The 5,284-nt window shown below is 39.8% G+C and overlaps 1 long non-coding RNA gene across 1 annotated transcript; it reads left to right on the forward strand.

Moving 5' to 3' along the window:
• Positions 1-2,669: 2,669 nt before the first annotated feature.
• LOC120113103 lies at positions 2,670-4,936 on the forward strand. Its single transcript, XR_005514956.1, has 3 exons — positions 2,670-2,955; positions 3,578-3,646; positions 4,710-4,936. It is a non-coding gene; the product is annotated as an uncharacterized LOC120113103 (long non-coding RNA).
• The last annotated feature ends 348 nt before the right edge of the window (positions 4,937-5,284 follow it).

Below are 5,284 nucleotides of genomic sequence, written 5' to 3' on the forward strand. Positions count from 1 at the left end.
GTTCTGATAAATAATGTCATTATAAATACTTTCCCACAAGTTTAGGTTACTCCCCATTGGTTAGATTTGAAAAACTATCCGTTACTAGCTGTTGGGAGGTCAAAAAGTACTTCTGCAGAACTAGCCGTTATGCTTCTGCCCGTGCTGGGGTCGACCCAAACTTTTCTGGGATCGATTCAAACCACTGTTCATCAAACTTGGGGTCGACTCAACTTTCAGTGGGGTCGACCCAACTTTCACTGGGGTCGACTCCTGCTACAGTGGGGTCGACCCTCTCAGGGATCACAGAACCTTGTATTTCAGCTGTTTTTCACTGGGATCGACTCAACTCTTTTTGGGGTCGACTTAAGCTACAGTGGGATCGACTCAAGTTCCATTAGGGTCGACCCTCTCCGGGATTTCAGAGACAGTTTCAAACGACATAGCCTTGGGGTCGACTCATGTTCAGTTGGGGTCGACTCCATTGGGGTCGACTCAAGCATTCCTGGGGCCGGCTCCATCTGGGGTCGGCTCAAGGAAAGTTGGGGTCGACCCTCTCAGTAAATTTCAGAGGCTTATTTTCTTGAGGCTTGAAGCTGGGGTCGACTCAAGCATACTTGGGGTCGACTCTACTACTATTCATCCGTGCCATTTTCGCAGAGGTGTGCCTGATGGTTCCATGATGTGCCAGGGTCGACTCCATCTTTTTTGGAGTCGACTCATTCCACACTTTGCTGCATCTTAAGGTTAGACTCATTCATACAATCAATGAAATATACTTCAAGCAATTTTGAATGTATGCCATGGTAGTGCTACATACTCTTAACAATGAAAATTACTATTGTGCCCTTAAGAGTACGTTTCACTTGAAACTTTGCTGAATTAGTATTTAGAATTCACTATCCATTTTCTATCGCAAATTTTATCTCATTATTAATCATTGAAGGACATTTTGATCTCATTCTTCTAATGTATCAAGAGTGTCGAACTCAGTAATGATGTATCATGTTAACTTGTAGTATTTAATTAGATATTTCCTCAATAGTTGTGTTAATCATCAAAATAACACTATCATCCTCAATCTCCCCCTTTTTGATGATTACAAAATATTGAGTATGAGCAGATTGATACTTATCTTAAAATTAGAAAATTTGTTTTAGAAGAGCTCAAGTTGCTGAATTTCAGCTTTTCAAATTTGAGAGTGAAGTCTCCCCCTTTTTCATCCAAATATTGCCAATTTGAACTTTTGATTTTCTTCCCCTTTCTTTTATATTTGGTTAAAGATGAAATTTCAAAAATTTGAGATAAAGCAAGAGTTTCAGGTTATGTATCGAGGTATGAGAGGTATGTGCCAAATTTGGAAATTTTGATTAAAAGTTTAGACTTTAAAATTTTCATTGTTACATATTGCTCTCCCTTAAGTGAATATTATCTTCTATTATAATTTTCAAACTTATTTGTCAACTTATTGCGACTTCTTTCTTTCCTTACTTCTCTTCCTTTTTGTTATCATCAAACAGGTGTATGGCAATAGATAAGTAGATGTAGTAAATAATAAACGGTCAAGTTTTCTTGATCAAAATGGAACATTGTAGTACATTAATGCCAAAAATACAATGTTCTTCAATCAAAGTGCAAAGTACATCAAAAAGGCAAAATACATATGAGAGCTAGATAAATCCTAGTCACTAATCATAATGCTAACATCAGCCTAGAGGGTATCTAAGGGCTGTGATCTAGTCCTCATCCTCCTAGTATAAGTGGTGAGGGGAGGTTGAGCCTGATGGAACTGAGTCTGGCGTGGACCTCGCTGAGCTGGATGACTCTGTGCCGAAACCTTCGACTCAGCTGCTCGGGGCACAGATGGACCATGAGCCTCTCTCTCTTTGTAATGCTCCCACCTGCTCTCTGAGGTCTCTAATCTCCGCAGTCATAATGTCCATCCTGCTCGTCAATCCATCAGAGAGAGTCCTCACCTAAGCTGACACAAGCTTAGTCATCCTACTCCAAAACTCCTCTGTGCACCCCATGGGTACGGATGACGATGGGCCAGCCTCTGAAGGTGCCGTAGGATGATCCTCAGGTACCTCAGCCTCAGGGATGGGGTCTCCAACCTCTGGTGCATCACCCTCCTGTGCATGTATCCCTGCTCCTGCACGCACCCATTGTAACACCCTGAACCAGAGTTAGGGTAGCTTAAGTAATTTTTACCAGTTATGAAGCATCTTCATGATTTTAACCTAGTTTATTATGAGCATCTGAATGCACATGAAAGGTGAGGGAATATCAAAATTTTATGATGTAAATTGGATGGAAACTTTCCAGGAAGTTTGATTCAAAATCATTTCAAAAATGTCGGGATTTCAGCTGTTACAGAAAATTTTACGGTTCCACAGATTGAGAGTGCAATAACTCTGGATATAGTCCATGAATCTAAGTAAAATTTTAAACACATAATATACATTGAGTAGGGGATTTACTGTTGAAATTTCAGCTCAAATGGATTAGCCTACAGCCTGGAACAAAGCAAGTTAGGTGAGTCCCTCGGAAGCCTGTCATTACAGAAAACTGCAGACCTAGATTTGTCCAAAATTTCTATAAAAAGTAGGAAGCATGACGTGGCCTAAAACCTAGTTTTTAAAACCCCTGGGAACCACTCTTTTGACACGTTAGGTGTCTGGGAAGCTAACGTGTCAAAAGGGGGGGGTGTCTAGCATGTTTCAGCAGGCAGCAACTTGTGCTGCTGCTGTTCAACCGTTAGGAGTTCAGTGGTTGGTTGTAGGTGCCAGCCCAAATCAGGCCAGGAAAAGCTCCAGAGAGGGAGAGAGGAAGCTAGGGAAGAGAGAGAGCTACTCAGGGAATCCAAATAATTTGTGGAAGAAGGTTTAAAGTAAAGAGGAAGAGCAACTTGCTGTTGGGCTGCAGAACAGAAATACAGAAATTTTTGGTGCACCCAGGCTTCCTAGCAAATTTCAGGTGAATTTTCCAAACTTTTAGTGATTCTAATTGTAGTCCCACGTAGGAGGGTGATAAAAGAAGATTTTAGTTATTCTAGATGAATTTTTAGGTATGAAAAAGGAATTGAACTATGCTTCCGAAGTTGTTGAAAGCAGTCTGAAATTCTGCAGAAAGAAGCGATGGGATTTCTTTGTGTTTTAGGTGATTAAATTGTTATTTAAAGCTGAAAGTTTGTAGGTTGTGTTAGGGATTTCCTAGTCCTAACACAGAGCCTAATAGGTGGAATTGATTGTTAAGAACCTCCGGGAGTTAAGAGGTTTAATTGGCTCGAAAACAGAACAAACAAGCTGAAAACAGGGGAATTGAATTCTGATTTATTTTTGGTGTTAAGTAGTTGTTTGGCAGCTGAAAATTTATAGATGATATAGAAGGTTTTCTAGTCCTAACCCAGGGTATCAAAGAGGGAGATAAAAGCTTGGAAACCTTTGAGAATTGAGAGGTTTTATTTATCCTAAAATAAGACAAGCAAGGTAAAAAAATCAGAAAGTTAAGATGAGGGTGTTGGATTTCTTTTTGGAACATGCATAATCATGTTGCATCATATAGGTTATAATTTTGATTGACTCTTTTAATTATTTAGGAGGAGAAGAGAGTCCCAGAAGTGTGCTGGGAGTATCAAGCACTAGGGTGGTGCGTTAGCCATCACAAGGTGAGTGGTTTTCTTCTTAACCATGGTAGTTTATTTTGTAATTCCAGAGAAATGAATGATGTCTCCAAATTCAGAATGAATATGCTAAAGAATGAAAATAAGAAGTATTAATTCTCATGATTAAATTGCTTTCTATCAGTGGATAAATGATCTGATTTGGAAAATATATGCTATGCTTGAAAATACTTTAAATTCATGTTTGTTGATTCATAAGTTTATGAACTTGTTTGGGAATGGATTAACCCAAAGTGACTGAACCACTTAAAACCCCTTATCACGGCCAAGAGAGTCATTTTAGTTTGACACCAAGCTATTCTGGAGTTGACCCCTATACTCTAGAGTCGACTCCAACCTTGTTACAGTAACTAATATTTGCACTTTTACCTTGGATACATCACGTCAGAGTTTATGATATGTGCCCAATAGGGCAGAGATGGGACGCCGGGAGGGCGTAGCTATGATATGTGCCCAGTAGGGCAGAAATGGGACGCCGGGAGGGCGTAGTATGATATGTGCCAGTGGGGCAGAATTGGGACGCCGGGAGGGCGTAGTAGTAGCACCATGCATAGGACTGTCGAGCTACTCATGAGAATGGTGCCTCATGCGAGTGGCCGGCAGTAGGGCTCGCGGGAGCCATGATTTTCAATATTTAAGCTATGTATACATATGACTGAGCAACAAACGTATTATTTTTAAGCATAATGATTTCAGAACCTATGTGAATGTTCTATGTATCAAATTCTTCAAGGAAGGAAAGTGGACTCTACGGTCCAGAAAAAAAAAAAAAAAGGACTTGAGCAAGGCGATTTTATTAATGCTTTATTTTAAAGCAACAGCTTTATTTCCTGCTAGTTGTAGTACTATTGGCAAATAGCAGATTTCTTATGTGGTTGAAACTAAGTGCTTTAAGATCAAATGCAAATGTTTCATATGTGGCATAAACACGTTACATTTGATGTATGTAAGTATCACAGCTGAAACCTCATATCTCCTCATGATTAACAGATTGTCCACTCACTGGGACTTAGGTCTCATCCCTCTCTTTTTCTGTAAATTCTTGCAGATCGGCAGAGTCATAACATTATAAAAGTACCGCATCAGCATCATCCTAGAAGTTTGTCATAGAAGGTTGGCCATGCCCCTCTGAGTGAAAGGAAAAAACCTTTGTATTATGCATATAGTTGGGGTGTGAATGTAAACTAACTTGAGACAGATGTAAAGTTTGTTATATTTTGAGCTATGTATAGTAGACTTTAAGTTATCAATGAAAGCTTGGGTTGCTTTTAGTTATGATTAAAGTGAATTAAATAAATTAAACTGACAGGTTTAGGATGTATTGATTTTATTGGTTGGTTGGATATAGTAATTGACAGGTTTTTAATAGTAACTTGTGAACCGCGGCATAAGCTGCTAATAGAAACTCTGCTCAGTACTGTACCCGACTAACCTACTGCGGGAGGGGATCCCACACCCATTGCCCGTTCACCTTCTCATAACCCATGCGAACTAGGAACCGTGCAGTGTAAGTGTCAGTGAATAGCAGATGCCTGGAGATCTCTCCCTCCACAGATATGTCATGCTGTCGGAAAACCAGGATGAGTATCATAACATAGGGTAGGAAAACTCTCGATTTGCATA

The sequence above is a fragment of the Phoenix dactylifera genome, chromosome 14 (genome assembly GCF_009389715.1).
Source record: "Phoenix dactylifera cultivar Barhee BC4 chromosome 14, palm_55x_up_171113_PBpolish2nd_filt_p, whole genome shotgun sequence".
Lineage (NCBI taxonomy): Eukaryota > Viridiplantae > Streptophyta > Magnoliopsida > Arecales > Arecaceae > Phoenix > Phoenix dactylifera.